This window comes from Gadus macrocephalus, chromosome 21 (assembly GCF_031168955.1).
Source record: "Gadus macrocephalus chromosome 21, ASM3116895v1".
Classification (NCBI taxonomy): domain Eukaryota; kingdom Metazoa; phylum Chordata; class Actinopteri; order Gadiformes; family Gadidae; genus Gadus; species Gadus macrocephalus.
In genome coordinates this window covers 5,072,557-5,093,873 of record NC_082402.1, presented here as the reverse complement: position 1 = coordinate 5,093,873, position 21,317 = coordinate 5,072,557, and positions in this window count along the sequence as shown.

The following is a 21,317-nucleotide window of genomic DNA, read 5'->3' as shown; positions in this document are numbered from 1 at the left end:
TTAAAGACAGCACTTGCATTCCTCCACTGAAATGGACATAACCGAGCTAACAGGCTAACGGGGAAGAAAGTGGATGAGTTGCTTCTGTACAAGACTTCCAACGTTTGTCATAGAAGGTCTGAAATATGTTGTGTGTGTGTGTGTGTGTGTGTGTGTGTGTGTGTGTGTGTGTGTGTGTGTGTGTGTGTGTGTGTGTGTGTGTGTGTGTGTGTGTGTGTGTGTGTGTGTGTGTGTGTGTGTTCAAATCTGCGTTGGGTGTGATGTTCTTTGGTTGCATTCTGTCATATTTTCTGGTAGCCTGGTGCTGATGTACACAAACAAATGTGTACTTGTTTGGTACACAAAGAGTACAAATGTGTTACCCATATACATGTGTGGTTGGTCTTCCACGTGTCCAGGCCTTGAAGGAACTGCACCTGTGGCCAAGTAAGATGAAGGAGGTGCCAAGTTAAACAGAACCAAAGACATTGAAGAAATGGAGTTCATTGTTAAGTCAGTTGTCACCTTCTCCTTAATCTTCTGGTATGGGTCTATCACCGTAAAACAAAAAAAACTCCCTTTCCAAGTTAATTAAGGTGAGCAGCCATATCACAGGTTCTAAGCAGAAAGGCCTGGCGGAACTTTATCAAAAGCAGATGCTAAAAAGGGTTGACTCTATCCTGTCAAATAGTTCTCATCCCTTACAGGTTGAATTTCAGACGTTGCCATCCGGATCACGCTTTAAACTCCCTACTTCTAAATTCTAGAAAGAACCGCAGATAACATCTTCCCTCCCCCAACTCACACTTTTGGACATTATATATATGTATATAATATGTTTATTATTAATATTTTTCTATATTTTTTTACTACTATTTATTGATTGTATTGTGTTTTTAATTGTGTGTGTGTGTGTGTGTGTGTGTGTTTGTGATTGTGTGTGACTTGGATTTGTATACTATCTACTGCATAACAAATTGCCCCATTGGGGGACAATAAAGTATTTTGAACTTGAACTTGAACTTCATTAACTAAAAGAGCCGACAATCTCTATCAAAGGCTTGAAGGCCAGAGTCCTCCCTCATGCATTCATTTGGGTATCCATCCACCCATACATATGAATGAGTGAGTGACATAACCTATGTTCACATCCTCACTCTGAATTTATTAAACGATTGATACCGCCTGTAATGTTTTGGGGTTATTACCTGCCTTTGATATCATGTCCTTGGGTTTCAAAATACACATTTGTATTACATAGGTATTATTCGGAAAGAATAGTCTCCTATTAGATAAGATCAGATTAAATCTTTGCAATTTTAAAATTATATGGGATATTATGTTTTCCTTTAGTGTGGGAGGACCTCCTCATAACACAATCACACACACGCGTATGCGTGCGTGTGATTGTGTGCGCGCGCAAGTTTTCTTGCATATGTGTGTGTGTGTGTGTGTGTGTGTGTGTGTTTGTGTGTGTGTCTGTGTCTGTTCGTGCGCACTTATGTGTGTGCTTGTACGAGTGTACGTTTGTGTACGTGTGTGAATGTGTGTGTGCGTGTGTGTGTGTGTGTGTGTGTGTAGCCGAACAGTGCTAAAATCCAAGCACAGGTGCTCAACGCTCAGAGCGCCAGTATCCTCCGTGGTGGCGGTCGGAAATCAACAGCGCTCATTCGCTCTCCTTCGACAGCCCGGATGTAGCCCACCGCCGTCCACACACAGCACAGCACCGTGCACTTCCACAGCACTGGCTCATAATAACATGGCGCTGGCACACACATAACGGTGCCCGCCACAGTGCTAACACTACAAGGGGAAAATAATCCAAGAAAAATCCACGGGACATGTAAGCACGTCGACCCCCCCCCCAAGACACCAGGTAGGTCCGATTGCATTCATATAAATACGACGTTTATTTTTGCGTTTACATGCGATTGCTCAACGCAAGCAAACACAGAAGCGCTCTCCAGCCGCAAAACGCTTGTCTGATGCTTTACGCGCTACTATCCGGGGTTTAAATCCCTAGCAGAGAAACAGCAGTGTCATTCAAGCGGAATGTACATGTGTGTGTTTACAGTCGCGTTGAGATTGATCTGTCATTTGCACGTTATGTCTGTCATGGCTGCAGGCTGCCCGTGCATCTACCGCTGTCCTTGGTATTGGCCATCACACCTTTACATTATGCCAATATTTTTAGGCCTTTATGGCGGTGGGTTTGATATGCATTCGTGCAGCCTGCTGCCGTAAATTGCATTAAATTAAATCATTATCGGGGAGGACATCATAGCTAAATGACGTTTGTTGACAGTCCTTCGTAGCGCAAGATCTATGGAGCCAGACGGCCGTGTTATTTTAGGTGATTACAGTGTGAGGGCGGACAGCTAATGTAGGCCAGGTAAGGGGACCACCAGATGTGTTCATGTTTTCAAGTTGTAATGTGGCTCATGGATTAGAATGACCAGACGAAAATGAAAAGTGGTGTTTAGGCCTTCAGTGCTGGGGTTTCCCATAATCGCCCCAGCGGTAACTCTATTAATAGAGGTGACCATATATTACACAAAACCGTTAAATGTGTCAGTAGGGCCATATATTCCCCCACGTTAGTCACACGTCTTGTCAATACAACATGATGATTCGCTATTATGAAGTGTAATAGCTTTATAGGACTACACACCTGTACCTCGAAGGTGAAAGTTAACTAACCCATATTTGACCCACATAGTTATAATATGGCTAGCTTTTTTCATTGTGGGTTGAGAATGAAGATGGTTAAATAGCTTAGTGCAATGAGTTGGTATATAGGCCTTTGTTAGGCTGCTGAAGCAACAGCATTTCATCAGCCTGCAGCAATGGCAATTATGATGTAGCTTCTGAAGTCATCACCTAGCATAGAAACGTGCCTTCTGTTTTCTGAATAATATATCTGTTCGGCTTTATGTCTGACTTCCTGTTTGAATGATACTAGTCGGTGTTAGGTTAGCAATTAACCATCCATTGTGTGGGTGTGTGTGTGGGTGTGTGTATGTGTGTATGTGCCTGGTATTAAGAAAGTGTGTCTCTAATTTGTATTGTAATCATAATTCCATATAGGTGGTATATAGTAATGTCTCGCATTCTCCTGTTTCTTGGTTTTCCTACACCAAAATTCACCATTATATAAGAGTAAGGGGGAGTTGTTGGCCTCAACAAGAATATCACTCTAGGTTGTGCTCAACTTTTACGCCCATCGCATCTTTCATTGTTTTATTATCACAATTCAGTCCTTAAGAATGACTCTATCTGCAGGTGTCAATGCTCCATCATCCTAAATGAATTGTTTGTTTGAACAGCTGAATTGGAGTACGATGGTGAACCAGGAGGAGGAGCGGGTCGGCTGGTAACCGGAAGGTTGCTGGTTCGATTCCCCGGCTCCTCCTAGCTGAGCGTCGAGGTGTCCCTGAGCGAGGCGCCTCACCCTAACTGCTCCCGACGAGCTGGTTGACACTGCCGCCAGTGTTTGAATGTCTACATGAATGGGTGCATGTTAGGCAATATTGTAAAAACACTTTCAGTGGCCATGAGTTAGAAATGCACTCTAAATGTCGTCCAGTCCATGGTATTTTTGATGCAGGGGGGGGTCACACATGTTACACCTGTGAGGGACCAAAGCATCTGAGCCAATGGAGAAGGCGTCTTTATTATGGGGGGGGGGCTTTCGAAGACTCGTTCGACAGTTTAAGCGCTGACCGTTCTAGTACAAAACAGACGAGGGGGGGGGGGGGGGGGGGTGGTTGAAGGCCGAGATAAATAGAGAGAGGAAAAAAAGAGTTAGGAGGAGGAGATGAGAGAGGATAAGGAGAGATGTGACAAGGTAAGCCAGACATGACTTGGGGAAGGGAGATAGAGGGAAGAGGTGAGAGGGAGGAGGGCGAGTGAGAGTGAGAGGGTGACAGATGTGATTGGGGAGAGAGAGAGAGAGAGGTGGAGGTGGATACACATTCTCCCAGGAGTGAGGAAAAATGGGAGCATATCACGAAAGAGGAAAGAGAGAGAAGGGAAAGGAAAGAAGAGAGAGAGGGAAAGAAAGAGTAAAAATGGGGTCACCGGGGGAAGCAGGGAGAGAATACATGATGAGGAAGAGAGTCGGGGAGAGGAGGTTTGCAGGACAGTGAGAGTCACTGAAGAGGCAAACACAGAACACGCGCCAGCCGATCCTTTCTGTCTGTGACGCCTGGCATGACTGTTAGTTCTCACCGTCTGTCTGTCTGTCGGTCTGCCTGTCTGTGACGCCTGGCCTGACTGTTAGGTCTCCCCTTCTGCTGTCCTTCCTCTCTATCTGTCTTTCTGTCTGTTTGTCAGTCGGTTTTTGGCCACCTGTTTTCATATAGTTCCCTCTTGCTATGAGTTGCTATTGCTATATGAGTGAATGTAGTGTTATATAAAGTGTTGGCGCCTGTTTATTGAGCACTATGTGAGCACTGTTCGATACCAACAATAGCTCCTCTAAATGCCGCAGGTGAACAACAGAGCCTCACCTTCTCGCGACACTTTTCTGCCATATTATTGGATTTCATGCTTTTGTTGAGGGATGAAAAATATGGCCTCCCTTGTGTTTCCTGTATGATTCAGTGTGTGTGTGTGTGTGTGTGTGTGTGTGTGTGTGTGTGTGTGTGTGTGTGTGTGTGTGTGTGTGTGTGTGTGTGTGTGTGTGTGTGTGTGTGTGTGTGTGTGTGTGTGTGTGTGTGATCGCCTGTGTGTGTGTTTGAGAGAGAGACAAATACACACAAACAAACACAAATAAAAGCATTACAATGGGAATTTGTTCAATATACAAGTTCCACTATAACCAATATTTTCAGCAGTCCGTGTGTGTGTGTTTGTTCATTTGTTTGTGTGTGTGTGACGTGTGTGTGTGTGTTTGCACATGTGTGCATCTGTGTGTGTTCTTGATAAAGCCATTCTTTGCTGTCAAGGTTCGCCCTGCAGTCGTAGAAACCTAGTCCCGGCTAGCCTTCTTGCTTGTTATGGGAAAACATGCGTCTGTATGTGTATCCGCTGTGCCTACACGTGTGTGTTTGCCTGACTTGACGTGTGTATTTGTGGGTCCAGGGTGAGCACCACCCCAGGGCCCCGATGAGGGGCCAAGTGGAACCTGACCGGCGCCCAGCCATGCCCCCACGGCGCCCGCCTCTGCTGACTCTGTTGATGCCTCACCCTAGACTGGGCCCTGGCTGTCCCCTTAGCCTTAGTTTGGCCCTGGTCTTAGCCTTAGCCTGGCCCTGGTCTTTGCCTTAGCCTAGCCCTGGACCTGGTCTTAGCCTTAGCCTTAGCATGGCCCTGGACCTGGTCCTGGCCTTAGCCTTAGCCTGGCCCTGGTCTTTGCCTTAGCCTAGCCCTGGACCTGGTCTTAGCCTTAGCCATAGCATGGCCCTGGACCTGGTCCTGGCCTTAGCCTTAGCCTGGCCCTGGTCCTAGCCTTAGCCATAGCATGGCCCTTGCCCCACCACATGCCTTGCCCTCCCCTTAGCCTTAGCCTTGGCCTGGCCCTGGCCCTCCCCTTAGTCTTAGCCTGGCCCTGGCCCTGGCCTTAGCCTTAGCCTTAGCCATAGCATGGCCCTGGCCCCCCACTTTGCCTGAGCCTGCCCCTTGCCCCCCATTTAGCCTTGGCTCCCCTTAGCCTTAGCCTACCGGTAGCCCTCCCCATAGCCTGAGCCTGGCAATGGCTTGCCCCTGAGCTGTAGCCTTGGCCCTGGCGCTCCCTTAAGCCTTGCTGGGCCCTGATCTCACTGCCCTGTCATCCAGCCTCCGGCCTTATCCAGTCACTCTGGCTCAGGGTAGACACAATTGTTAGTGTGTGTGTGTGTGTGTGTGTGTGTGTGTGTGTGTGTGTGTGTGTGTGTGTGTGTGTGTGTGTGTGTGTGTGTGTGTGTGTGTGTGTGTGTGTGTGTGTGTGTGTGTGTGTGTGTGTGTGCCTGTTTGCGTGTGTGCATGCATGTGTGTGAGAAAGGAAGAGAGAAAGAGAAAGGGGGAGAGTACGGATTTGTCGTATATGTGTGAGTTTGTGTATGTGGTGGGTGGGAGGCCTGTGAGTGTATATCTCTACATGCTCTTATTTTAGTTTTTGGCTGTGTGTGTGTGTGTGTGTGTGTGTGTGTGTGTGTGTGTGTGTGTGTGTGTGTGTGTGTGTGTGTGTGTGTGTGTGTGTGTGTGTGTGTGTGTGTGTGTGTGTGTGTGAAAACGCCTGACGGACAGGACTCGTGGGAGGTAGCAGTTTTGTGGTGCAGCATTGGTAGGAGGCATTTCGAGCATGTGTGCGAGTGAACGTGTCAAGGTAACATAGCTCTAAATATGTGCAGGTGTCAAGTAGGCTGCGTGCTTTTGCTTTCCCTGTCTACTCAACCGTTGTCTAGTAACCACTGGGAGCTTGATACCAATGTGATCGCTGTTAAGGCGAAGCCTGTTTATATAGGAACTGGTTAGAAAGCCTGTTGCTGTGTGTAGCTTCGCTCCACCCTGCTGCCTGTTTGAACGTAGCTGGAATCTGTTGTTTATCCTGATGCATGGGAACTCTCCTGAATCTATTCTAATGCCCCGCCCATTTGTGCCTGACTTGTCACTCAACAGGGGATCACGGAATAACTGATGGTTTTATATTGCCCCATAAGGGGGTGGGGAAAGATAGTGCCAGCCTGTTTGACTCCGAGCCAAAAAGACCCGGGTTCGATCCCCCAAACTGTACAGCACAGTAGTAAGAATTTATAAAAACGACCAGAAATACACGGAAATATAATATACACAATATGAGTATAATATACGAAGGCAATGTTGCAATATTTGTAGAGAGCGTAGAAACGTAAATGCAAAAAGTAAATATCAGCATTATAGACAATAGTAGTCCCTTTCACAGAGGTGTTATCATAGAACCAAACATACATTTTTGTTAGGGCTGAACGATTATCGAATTCAAATTGAAATCGCAATGTAATAGAATGCGATATGCAAATCGCAAGAGCTGCGAAAAAATTAATAAAAGAAAGATTATTTGTTACCGTTACTGACTGGAAATCAGTACGATTCATTTATTTGTATTTTTATTTTACAATTCAATAGTTAAATAAAGACGTTTATAATATAAATTAATCTCAACACATCGGCCTGGCCTAACTGAAAGAGCAGCTTTTATGTGTTGACTGCTTCCAATGTTGTGTTGGTCATACTAAAGAATGTTTATTTATTTTTTAGTGAATAATATACAACATAAGGAATTTAATAAATTAGAAAAATCGCACATTAAATCGCAATCACAATATTGGTCAAAATAATCGTGATTAGATTATTTCCCAAGATCGTTCAGCCCTAATTTTAGTTTTGTTACATGTATGATGCTGGTATAGATACACCTCAATAACAAGTGTCTTCGCTACTGCTAACAATACCCAACCCTGAGAAGTCCTAGTAGCCTATAGTTTTCTTACCCAGGCGCATTGTTCTGTGCAATGATTTAGCCTGGACAGTCCTGAAACAATTTGTTCTACCTGTCAACTTTTCTCCATTCTGTGGCCAACAAAATCTCTCTTCAGAGAACTGGGAGCAGCTGCTGGAGCTGGAACAGTAGATATACTCCTCATGTTATCACTTAACATCCATAGCCATTATTCTCAGTTAGTGGAGCAGTTTGTTTTGCTAGCATAAAACTAGCTAGCAAAAAGTGTATTGTAGCAGACTTTATTGTTTGACTATTTATTGTCAAATATGTTTTGGATAAGTAATGTTGGTTTGGTGTTTATGTTATCTTGACTTGAGGGCCGGTAGTTGCCTTACATATTTTCATCCAAAAGGTTACACAACAATTTCCCTATAGTGTCCTATGCTATTTATGTTACTTCCTATGATTTTATTGTGCTCTGAGATTCACATTAATTTTCCTCCTGCATCGATTTGTTCTAAGATGATATCTGTTATAAGAATGTGCAGGATTTTAAAACTGCTCTGTCTTGAAACTGTAGATGATGTTCTATTGTCTTCGTTCCTCTGTAAGCCTTTGACTCTTACTGCAGTGGCTTTCTATATCTGGCGACGCTCCCATTAAGTAGGCTAGCCTATATTACAGAGCAATTAAGGATATTATCTAAAATGACTTGGCATGACCGTTGCACTGCATTCGCTCTTCTCTGAAACAGATTAGATATGCGTTATTTTTCTCTTACACTTACTGCCTATTTCATACATTTTATCATATTTAATTTCGTCAAAACAAATTCAAGAGTGTAGTTTAATCTAAAGTCAACATTATAAGGTTTTATACCTTAAAAAAAAAAAATAAACTTGTGTAGTCGACACAAGTTTAGTGGAAACACACACACTAAAGTGTGAAGCTTTTCTGCACTCTTTCCAGTTATGAAACTTGCTCGTGCAGCACTTACACATTGTTGTAGCTACCCAAATATTGATTTTAGAGACCCATGCTTTGATTGTTTTTCAGCCTCACTTTTAAATAGCTTTGGATAAAAAGCATCTGCTAATGCGATGTAAATTAAAAAGAAAGAATGAAACAAATAAAGAAACAGAGCAAAGATCAATGAACGTACACTTCTCAAGTCGGCCGACGTGACGCTTGTCCGATAAATCGTATCTCATCACTGCCAGCGTGAATAATATAACGTCTATCCCCCGAGCGAGGAGGCGAGGGGCCGCTCTATGCACTCTGCTGTTGTGCTGTTGTTACCCCGAGACCACGGAGATGGGATCTCTCTGAAGCGTAAAGACATGAAAAGGGAACATTAATTCATTACCGCCTCAATTTGTAGCATCACAAAACTCTCCCCGGTCTCCCGAGTCTCCCCACCACCCTCTCCTTCTCTACCCTCCCCTCCCCTACCCTCCGAACCCTTGGAGAGACTTCAGAAGACACTGAGAGAGTGTGAATATTAAGGATGGCTATTGGCTAGGCTACTGGCAAGAATCTGGGCAACGTGATACACATCACGAAGCAAGGGTCACGATTGGAATATATCGCGATGCATTAGGATTCTATAGCATTGGGATGCATTGGAATATTTTGCAGCATAATTCGTTTTTTTTTAAGTTCATTATAAAAATATTAGGAATGTTAAATGACTGATTGGCTCAGTCATTTAGGGTCCCAATACTGTTATAGGGGAGATTAATACGATACTACAAGTCCTGAGAGTTTTGGCAACCATGTGTAAACCATGCGCCAGGAGTTGCTATAAAATAGTAAATACTAAAATCCCGATATTTAGTGTATCGATTTCACTGCCTTACACCCTATTGAATACGTGTACTGTTACGATCTCTCCATCAACTGCTCATGAAGTAATCCCCACCGATTCCGCTACTCCAAATGGTAATGGAAGAGTTAAAAAAAAAGCTCACATCCAACCAGCCCCAAACTTCCTCTTTTCTGATGGCTCCCCCTCCCTCCCCTTCTCCCCAGGCTAATCACCGAGCCTTACATGCAATATGCAGTATGTATATTCAGTTTAAACTGTGTCTGGGGGCGATTTATCTTCCCAAGGTCGGACTAGAGTAACTACCGCACACCTTAGTTGAGACTCATTCGAAGGCGACAAGTGTGTGTGTGTGTGTGTGTGTGTGTGTGTGTGTGTGTGTGTGTGTGTGTGTGTGTGTGTGTGTGTGTGTGTGTGTGTGTGTGTGTGTGTGTGTGTGTGTGTGTGTGTGTGTGTGTGTGTGTGTGTGTGTGTGTGTGTGTGTGTGTGTGTGTGTGTGTGTGTTGACCCAACAGTGTGTGCTTAGGAATCCCATTTATTCTGACCTAATGAGAGGAATCCATTTGGTCAGCAGCAGAAGACAACATCGCCGCCAGTGCCTCCGCTAATTACAGAGAATGGATGGCTTTCTCTGTTCACTCGGTCACTTGACAGCAATTTACGTGAGTGAAGAGAATCCACCCTGAGCTAATATTAGCGTTATAGCATTACAGGGAGAAAAAAACAAAACAAACACGAAAAATAAAACACGCCCGTCATGATATTTCTGCCCAGTGTCCAGAGACGATCTTTTGTGCAACTAAAGCCAGTGTACTAAATTTGAGTCAACACAGAACACTGTGGCTGTGATGAAACAGTCTTACCAGCTGATGTGTTTCCTGTCAACAAACAAACAAACAGTGTTTTGTTGTGTGTTGTTTTCTGTGTGACTTACTGTTTTAACAGACTGGGTTCTAGCAGCCCCAGGGCGACTCAAGGCGTTTGCCGTCTCCTCCTCCCCTTCCTCTCCTCTCCTCCAACTCTCCTCCTTTCCTTCTGCTCTTCCTAATTCTCCCCTGAGACTAGGCATCTCCTCATCAGGGAGGGGGGGGGGGGCTGGGTCAGTCCCAGGCCTAAATTTAGCCCTGCTCGGACTCTTGACTATCACATAGATTAGGGGGCTGTGATGTGATGTCTTAGCGCTGTCTTCAGTTCAAGACCCAGTGCAACCTCAGGCACAGCACAAATACAAATATAGTGTGTGTGTGTGTGTGTGTGTGTGTGTGTGTGTGTGTGTGTGTGTGTGTGTGTGTGTGTGTGTGTGTGTGTGTGTGTGTGTGTGTGTGTGTGTGTGTGTGTGTGTGTGTGTGTTTACAGAGGGACTCGCAGATACTAAACACAATCTTGTGGGCAAGGCTGCAAGCGGGTCCACATATGAGCATGTGTGTCAGTCACACACACACACACACACACACACACACACACACACACACACACACACACACACACACACACACACACACACACACACACACACACACACACACACACACACACACACACACACACACACACACACGCGTGTTTGTGGGCAACTAATGACGTAGTGTAAGGCAGAGAACACAGATGCACAGGCTGAATAGATTAAAGCATGGGGTGACACAGCTGTGCTCTCTTTGATGCCCGGGCATGAAACTGCAGGAAATTACAACAAAAAAGGGATGCCATGCACATGCACATCTTAGAGGGGCTTTAAATAAAATAAAATAAATAAAAAAATCTGCACACCAGCTGCTCTACAGGCCAACGTGAGTTGCATTGGATCCAAAGTGACATCTGATTGATTCGCTGATACTCCCAGAGAGAACATACGGTGGCGTGTTAGGATTGAAGGCAGATCGGAAAGGTCAACGCGATCGTATTCTACCATAGTGCCTTAGAACGTACCTCGCCCCTCTGTGTGTCGCTGTCTGACAAGGTGTTAACAAACCCTGTGTTACCCTTCCTCCACCACTTCTCCAACCTGTCTCCCTGTCCGGTGTGGTGTGGGTACCGCCTTACTTCACCTGCTGTTGAAGGTGGTGCAACAGGAGGGGGTGTGTGTTCTCATTTCCCAGCCCAGGTGTGAATGATTACCACCAGCCTCTGTCTTGACCCCCCAGCGGTGTGTGTGTTGGATGGAAGAAATGTGCACACTGTGGTGGTGATGGTGATGGTGGGGAAGGGTGCTTAAATAACCATGGGTCTTTTGTTGGTTTGAGGTTTGCGTCTGGAGTGCATCAAAATGGTTGCTCCGTCGATTGTATTGTTACTTCGATTTCAGCATAACAACAGACTATGATAGTTGATAGATCTGTCTGATTAGTTTGGCTTGTTGGCACATTAACCAGACATGGTATGCTGTTATAACAGTTACTGTGAGAACTGTGAGAACTGTAACTGTTTTTTGATAAAAAACTGTTTATCAATTTATTCTTAATATTGGTCCGACAGTTGCTGTGTTTACTTGATTAGATGAGGCAGTGGCCAGAAAATATATAAATTGCAATCGCCATTTTGATAGTATTATGGGTAATTTACATGAGGAGTTTGGCAGAAAGTATTTGATGTAGCTGTGTCGGTTGCCACATAAAACCCTGTGGAGATGCGTATAATTAAAAGCCCTGGCTGTATAACCTAAAAATAAAATTAATTTGAAGCAGCACTAGTGTCTTTAGCTACTGAATGTGTTGCTGTAATCCATCACAACATAACAGCACATCTTTGTGCCTGTGAAAGCATTTCAGGATAGGCAATAACAAGGCAAATGGGAGTTGATGTGAATTTACAGTTGGCACTTTTCCCAAATCCAGTCCCAATTCCATGATTGGCTATGTTCGTTGTTGAATTGTGTATTGTCATTAAGATATGTCCTCTTCTGACCGACACCAAAGGGACAGTCGTCACTTAATAATCAGTTGTCATACACAGTTCTGACCTTGAACATCTGATCAGACACACACACTACACACACATACATATATAAACACACACACACACACACACACACACACACACACACACACACACACACACACACACACACACACACACACACACACACACACACACACACACACACACACACACACACACACACACACAGACAGATAGACATTCACCTTACATTCACACACATAGCTACACACACGCACGGTCGCACACACACACACACACACACACACACACACACACACACACACACACACACACACACACACACACACACACACACACACACACACACACACACACACACACACACACACACACACACACACACACACACACACATATACACACACACACACACATACATACAGACACCCACGTACACAAACACAGACACAAACCGACACACACCGACACAGGAAGAGGCTAATCCCGGGCATCGTTTCAGTGAGCATCAGTGAGTGAATTCATGCAGACTGGTATGAGTCTGCAGCCGACGGACGACAGCGGGCAGATGGGAGGGGGAGGTCCACTCTGCTGGGGGACGAGGGGGAGAGCGGCCAGACTAGGTCCAGTCTGGTCCATAGAGAGACAGGAGGGAGAGCGGCCAGACTAGGTCCAGACCATGGACCATGGTCCACTCCATAGAGAGCGATACAGCAGCAGCACTGGTTAAATGTCATAAAGCAAATCCTCATAGACATACACACACACACACACACACACGCACACGCACACGCACGCACACGCACACGCACACGCACACGCACACGCACACACACACGCGCACACACTCTCAGGACAGTGTTGGGGACAGGAACCAGTGTGAACTAACCAGTGTGAAGTTGAGAGTCTGATGTGGAGAGATCTATTATCCAGGGCGGCCGAGGCCAGCCCACGCTGTGAGCTGCTCCACAAAGGGGTTCCTGAGTCCTCAGCGTTGTTAAATCACCTGTGAAGCCCCCACGAGCCTCGAACACGGATTACCTCATTTCACCTCCGTTCATTGTAACGAGGTTCTTATTCATTCAGGGAGGAACATGAAGGGGAGCACGATAGTGGTGCTAGGGTGTGTTGTCTGGTCGGTACCTCAATGACCGCAGTGCACATGTAGGCCTCACCCGTACCTACTCATTGAAGGTGACATATTATACCACCAGGAGTGAGTGTGATTAGCCGTCACAAGCTGTTTTGAAAATCTGCCTCTTCACAAGTGTCCACCTAGATGTGTGACGGATAGATGAGCAACGTTTGCCACAGTCCACTGGGTAGGCTGGTAGACTGATCTATCCAGCACACATCTAGGTGGACACGCCCACTTGTGATGTCAGAAGAGGCAAATTTTCAAAACGGCATGTGACGGCTAATCACACAAACACCTGGTGGTGTAATATGTCACCTTTAACGTGTAAATCATCTCAGTGCAAAATCACTGAATAATAACAAAACAATAAAAAAAGTGAGTATTTTCCCTAAGAGAGGAAACAGCGACCCTTTGAGTTTCAATTCGCCGAGCGTGTAAAACTGGTTCTCCCCGCGGTGATACGATGAGGTCAGACGGCACAACAGAACATGAGGGCCAGCCGTAAACAAACACACCGCTTCGTGACGATCCGCACACCGTAGAGCCAGTCACCTGAAGACGATGCGGTCAACCTACAGTGTTTGTGTGCGGGACGGGGGATGAGGCTAAAAGTGTGTGTGCGTTGCAGCGGCAGGAAAGGAGCAGAGAGGGTCACGTGGAGCGATGAATGTTTGATGATGGTGTCTTTAGCGTCTGCTCGCAGATCCCCCGCTGGGTCCGATGCCCACCCAGGCATGAGACGCGTGGGCTTGGCTCTCTAGAGCTTTCGTTGGCACTCTTAATGCCACTCTCTGACCCCAACCCCCCCCCTCCTCACAGTGTACCCAGGGAAGACCCCCCCCCCCCTCCTCACACTCGCCCCCCCCCCCCTTATGCCATGCCCAGTGACCGCTCTCCACACCACCCATGGGGTAGACAGCCCTAGCAGTGGCCCTTGCCCAAACCATCCCTCCTCCTCCTCCTCCTCCTCCTCCTCCTCCTCCTCCTCCTCCTCCTCCTCCTCTTCTCTCAGCTGCATCCTCTTCCTTCTTTTCCACCTCCTCCTCCCCATCTGTATCCTCCATCCGACCCCCCTTCCTCCTCCCTCTCCTCCTCCTTCTGCCACATCGCCCACCTTCCTCCTCTTCAACCTACTCCAGCTCATCTCTTCCTCCCTCCTCCTCCTCCATCTCTCCCTCCTTTCTCCTCCACCTCATCCCTTCTCCTCCTCCCTCCTCCTCCTCCTCCCTGCTCCTCCTCCCATATCCCTTCTCCTCCTCCCTTCTCCTCCTCCTCCTCCTCCTACTGTGTGTCCCGGCTGAGATGTAGGTCAGCATATGCGGCCCTGCGCTCTCCCAGGCCTCCGCCCGCGCAGCCAAAGGATGGAGCGCGCAGGACCAGTTGGGGGGGGGGGAAGACGATGGAGATGGAGAGAACAAACGGGTGGAGGAAGGGGAGAAGTGAGGAGGGGAGGTGAATACCTGACAGGAGGAGGAGTGAAGGACACTGACAGTCCCATTGAGGCCCCTGGAACAAACGTATCACCACTGGCACCCCGTGTCGGCTGCATCTATCTGTTGTTCTACCGCCACCACCACCTCCTCCACCACCACCTCCTCCACCACCACCACCGCCACCACCACCACCATTACCACCACCTCCTCCACCACCACCACCACCACCACCACCTCCTCCACCGCCACCACCACCACCTCCTCCACCACCACCACCGCCACCACCACCACCATTACCACCACCCGCACATCTTAGCGATGTGGGAATGTGAACAGGGCTGGCGCGTTGAGATAACAGCCTGGCATTGTGTGTGTGTGTGTGTGTGTGTGTGTGTGTGTGTGTGTGTGTGGACGCGAATGCGGGGTTGTGCGCGTGCGTGTGCCTATGTGAATGCGGGGGGTTGTTTGTGTGCGTGGGTGTGTGCTGTGTCTCCATGTGTTTGTGCGACATTCTCTGTGTTTATCTTGTGTCGCTTGTTTGTTCCCATGGCATAAACACAACGTGTTATCTTCATGTTCGTTTTTTGTTTCGCGGCGGGCACCTCGTCGGCTATTGCACCCAAACTATACATTTTAGACGCAACACTTGAAAAATAAAGTCAGTAAATGATAAAGCTAACGGTTGTGTTAGGAGCTTGACTCCATGATGTCAACTGTGAGTGCTCTACCGGTAATCCTGGCGAATATCCCAGCATGCACCATGACGAGTCGAAACCGTGATGGTTTGTCTCATGCTGTCCTTGGCTGCAGCATGATTGATGCGCTGTCGTTCTCACACCCCACACCACTGTAAATATAATACGAAATCTTCTGAACCTGAGACTCAGCCCACTGCTTTATGATAGCTGGCACTTGACCTAGAGGCTGACTGTGAAATCCTTTTGAATCAGTCAAAGGTGGGAGTTAAAGACTTGAAGACCTATGGCTTCAAATCACCTTTGCAATAACGTTGAAATTACTTTTCAAAAAAGCGTCATGAGATTGATGAAGGTTGAAGAATAGTCTACGCTGTGTTGCCGCTGTGATGCTGACCTCAAGACATAATAATCTGGGTAAGGTTTAGCTCAGGTACAGCAGGTTGACTTGTAACCGGAAGGTTGCTAGTTCGATCCCCGGCTCCTCTTAGATGAGTGTCGATGCGTCATGGAGCAAGACGCTTAACCCTAAAACTGCTCCTGACGAGGTGGCAGTCCCCTTGCGTGGTTGACACCGCAGTCAGTGTGTCAATGTTGGCATAAGTCGCTTTGGATACAAGTGTCTTCTAAATGCCCTGAATGTCAATGTAATCCTGACACAGTTGGCACAGGTGTTTACATGGACATGACAAGATGTCAGCCTTAGTTGACATTTTGAACTGAGGCTGTACGAGATTCTCTCACTCAACATCGAAGGCTAAACTCAAACAAACATTCAAACGGATGCTAAAGATTCAGTCGAGGTAATACGCTGTCCTCATTGGGGGGTTATTGCGTGGCCTGGGTGATATTGATCAAGTCCACTCACACACAATTTAGCGCTATAGCAGGCTAGCTGAAAGTGAGTCGGTCAATTCATCGACCACGCACGACCGGCGGCCATCGGGCGGCCATCAACCGAGGGGAGATCCTGCTATTTCCAGCTTCTACTATCAACAACCACTATGCTCTTTACATCTCAGCAGCTATAACCAATTCCACAGCAGGTATATGGGGCTCTTTGGACATCAATAATAGATGTCGGGGGAGGGCGAGCCAGCTACAAAGCTTTAACATGCGCGTGTGTAGATAATGTGGGAGATGTATGGGAGGACGCTTTCAAAGAACATTATGCTCAGAGTGCTTTTAGCTCAGAAAACCTAAAGAAAGAGAAAAAGTAGTCCCTTGGGTTCCTCAACTATCGGGAGGTAATCTGCACTCGCCTCTTAAGGTCACAATTACCACCATCTTCTTCCTGAGTGAAGGCCTACGGTTTGTAATTATGTATGCCACTGAAGCAGTATTTCACTCTAAATTATGGATTATTCTCACCAGTGACTATAACCTTTCAAGCTAAATCTTGAATGAAACCTGTTAAGTATTGCTATATTTAATATTTTTATATGAGTCCAGCTGGATTATATGCTAGCTCAATATGAGCTGTGTGTATAAATGTGTTTCCATCAATTTCTTAACAATTTCTTACCGGTTACTATTGTCGAGGGTTATGGGTAGCAGTGTGGATAATCACATCCATTTCAGTTAAAATCCCTAGGATATCATTAGGCAAATCCTTTAGGATGAATGATGATAAAATTGGAGAAGATTTATTTCATGCTACATTATGAGCATCTGAAAGGTCAGAGACTCCATGTCCAGTGACTGGAAGGTCAGTAGAACAATCTGTCTCCAAGCTAGCTGAGGATACCACAATGGGTGTGGGTGGGACGTAAACTGTGAACGTTTCTCCATTGGTTGGCACTGTGGCCTCCAGCAATAAGAACTGGCCTAAATCCTGGCCTAGAGAGGCCAGATTCCGGGTCTGACAGTTGAGTGTTGTGTCTCTGGATGCCTTGAAACTTAAACCTACCATGACATAATTTAAAGAGACTCTTTTGTTTGGTCTTTAGGGATCTATGTGTTTATTATCGCCTTAAGCACCACTTAAATATGTAATAACTGTGTGTAATGGAGGGAAGCAAAAATATTAATTAGTGAAAAAATAAGCCAAGCAGACGTGCTATTTCTGGATCGCGTTGCAGGACATAGTCTATCGGTCGGTGACAAAAACATTTATTTTTAATGTTTTAGAAAAAAGCACTGTCTTATTGACAGTTAAGTCCTTTCAAGTGTTTCAAAGTGGTATCAGGATGGCACAGACAGCCAGACGAACAATGCTCCTTTTCTCTATCTCCTTCCCCCATATTCCCGTTTTATCTCGGCCTCGACTGATCCGTGATGTCAGATTACCAAAGCAACCGCTAATTTCTGAAAAGGAAGCACCAAGCCACTGTCTTCTCCCGTCTTAATGTGGTGATTTCTCTGCAGATGCCTTCCCCAAGGGCTCCAACACAAAGGCCATATGGCAGTGTATTTGCGTCCTTGCTTCTCAACGTGGCTGGAAGGACGAGGAATTATCGTCCGTTGTGGTCATTTGTGATACCATGGCTGTTGTCAAGGCCTCGTCGTTGTCGAGGGAGGCTCGATGTGAGTAGACCGGTCCTCCCTCAGTTGGTGTGCTAGGTAAGCCAACGTGTGAACGTCCTTATTGAGGTTCTGCTTTGGCTTGGGGAGTGAACGGGTCAGATCGTCAACCACCGGAAGCTACGTTCAACTGGAAACTCTGATGTGAAATGAGCAAGGAATCATGCTGTGCAATGCAAATAACCGTTTAGTACCGGGGCAAGCAGTACAGTTCCACTTCCAACGGACAGGTACTGGGTTCGATCCCCATTGTGTGTAACCTACCCTTGACCAAGATACCTAAAAGGTATGCTAATAATGTAGAAACACCAACCAGTGTTAATTCAGAAATCCTTTTCGTGCTTCAATGGTGTGTCAAAGTGGAGACAAAGACACCGTATCCACGTTTATATTAAACTTAATGTGTAAAGGGATATGCCTTTATGCCCTCACCTCGTGGGCTTCATGGAATTTTGAAAATGAAGATATTCCAGAATGTTCCCTTCACTCCGAGGGATTCTGTGAAATGGGAGACAATCCGCCGGGACTGAAGGTCACCCGTTCACTTTGATGTGCTTTTAATACCAGACACTCACAGTAATGTCTGCACATGTTTAACCGGCCCATGCCCACGCACACACACGCACACACACGCACACACACACACACACACACACACACACACACACACACACACACACACACACACACACACACACACACACACACACACACACACACACACACACACACACACACACACACACACACACACACACACACACTGTCCTCAGAACTGTGGCGATCTCATTAAGATAACAGTGCCCGATCCTCCGGTACCTTCCAAAGCTTACCCCACCCCTCCCCCCCTCCCCACATCCACCATCACAATCACAATCAGCCCCCAAGCCCTCTCCCCTGCTGTATTCATCTATTAATGCCGCCCCCTGGAGGCGAAGAAGTAGATGGCAAAAACGTTGGCTCATCCTTCCCTTCGTTTCACTTACCACTCTTTGGAAGTTAATATACTGTAAATGTCTGCTTCAAATGAACCAGTCCGAGCAATGATATGAAGAGACAATTGATTTATTTCCCCCCCCCCAAGACGGTAACGTCTGTGGGCTCCGTGCTTCTGTGGACCACCCATCAAACTCAACCCAGAGGTCACGGTCCTTTGATGACCTCTCTGACCATTACATTATAAACCCCATCATATCAAGACCTTGTTTTGTGGACCCACTAGACAGACCACTGTGTCCAATTGCAAAGGCATCCATGAAATAAGACGTACTTCATTCATCCCCGATGGGACATGGGAGTGTCTCAGCGTAAAGGAATGGACAGTATAGAGAATTATATAGGTCAATGCATCTCTGTGCACACTATGAGTAGTAGAAATGTAAAAAGAGTCATCATCTCCTCTCCATCATCCTCTTCATCACCATGGACACAGCAGCTCATTCCCATCCTCTGTCCTCTCTCTCGACGGAGGGAGATCAACGAAAAGGCTAATCAGTTCCCGTACGTCGTCATGTCTCGCGGTGTGTGGCCGCAGCTATGCTCTCACGGCCTATAGCGCTGTTGGCTGGGAAACGGTACGAGTTTGCGTACACGACGTGTGTGAGTGTGTGTGTGTGTCTGAGCGCTAAGCTAATGACCGTCATTTCACTCACGAGCGAGCCACTTAGCCACCTGGTTGCCTCGTGCGCTGTAATTGGCGACCACTCAGCGCTCAGGCTTACGTATAGCTTAGCCAAGCGACGCCGTAAACGCCATCATTTGTGTAGGGCCTCTTTCCTCTGTTTAGTCTAGCAGATGCTTCGACCATAACACCTGCAGCTTCACTGTGTGTGTGTGTTTTCTTCATGAATGTCTGCGTGTGGTGACGGTGCATGTCCGTGTGTGCGTGAGTGTTTCTGTTGGTGTGTGTTTTATTTGTTTGACAATTGTACACAGACTTGCTTGAGACTGTCTATGTGATTGATTTGAAGTTTGGGTTTGCGTGTGTTTGTGACTACAAGTGTAGGGGTGTGCGTGTGTGTGCCCGAGCGTATGGTTCTCTGTTTGAGTATGGGTGTCTGTGTGTGCGTGTCTGTGTGTTTGTGTGTGTGTATGGTTCTTTGTTCGAGCATATGTGCCTGTGTATGTGTGTGCGTGTGTGTGTGACCTGAAGTGTATGGGTGTTTATGTGTGTGAATGGATTTTAATGTTTGTTTGTGTGTGTGTGTGTGTGTGTGTGTGTGTGTGTGTGTGTGTGTGTGTGTGTGTGTGTGTGTGTGTGTGTGTGTGTGTGTGTGTGTGTGTGTGTGTGTGTGTGTGTGTGTGTGTGTGTGTGTGCGCACGCGAGTGTATGGTTCTCTCTGTTCAAGCGTATGCATGTGTTTGAGTGTGTGTGGGTGTATCTTTGGTGGTCCTCAGTATACTGTCTGTGGTTGGGTTCGGTTGTGTCTGTGATCTTAGCAAACAGCCACCGCCACCATTACCTGGCCCAGCTGTTTCCATCGCCTCCCTGCTGCCATCTGATCTCGTCTCCTGGTGCACACACACTGGCTGCCCCCGGAGAGAGGCCATGCTTAGAGAAATCTAGGAAGTTCATAGGAAGTCACATCAGCGTGAGGTAGGGCTGCTCGATTATGGGAAAAATCATAATCACGATTATTTTGGTCAATATTGAAATCACGATTATTCAAACGATTATCTTTGAGTTTGAAAACGTGTTGTATTTTTTTCACCATGTCTCTCCCAAAAAAAACGTTGCAACTGAGAACTTTGAAATTTCGCCTTAAAAAAATACACAAAATTGTCAAAAAGAAAATGTTCCAATCTAAAATGATATACAGATATGTGTCCAGCTGTTCTGACCTTTCTATAAATCATTAAAAAATAATAAAAAAATAAATAATAATAATTAACAAAAAATCGGATAACCCGATTATGTTAATTTTCTGATCGTTTGACGCTAAAATCGTAATCGCGATCAAAATTCGATTAATCGCCCAGGCCTAGCGTGAGGCACGACAAAGCATCATGACCGGCAGGTAGAGTTGAGTGCAGTTGTGGGCACATTTGATGACATTCTTTGCTATAGATGCTCTACACGGGAGTAACATTTCCCTCGCGTGCAATAAATGGGATTCAATGTACCACAGATATTAACAATTGACTTGACATTTACATTAGTATTAATATTAAAATGAGTTGAATGAATGAATCATCATCATGATAATTAAATATTTAAACATAGACCTACGTCCTATGTGTGTGTAGCCCCTCAATGTCTCTCATGTAATTCTCTCTCCTGAGGGTGTTGCATCATCTTCTCTACGTGTCTCTTGTTCTTCGTGTTTCCCCGTCGACTCAGTGCCCACGGGATCACACATCCGGCCGCATGCATTATATGTTGTTGTTGCTGTTGCCGTGGAGACGC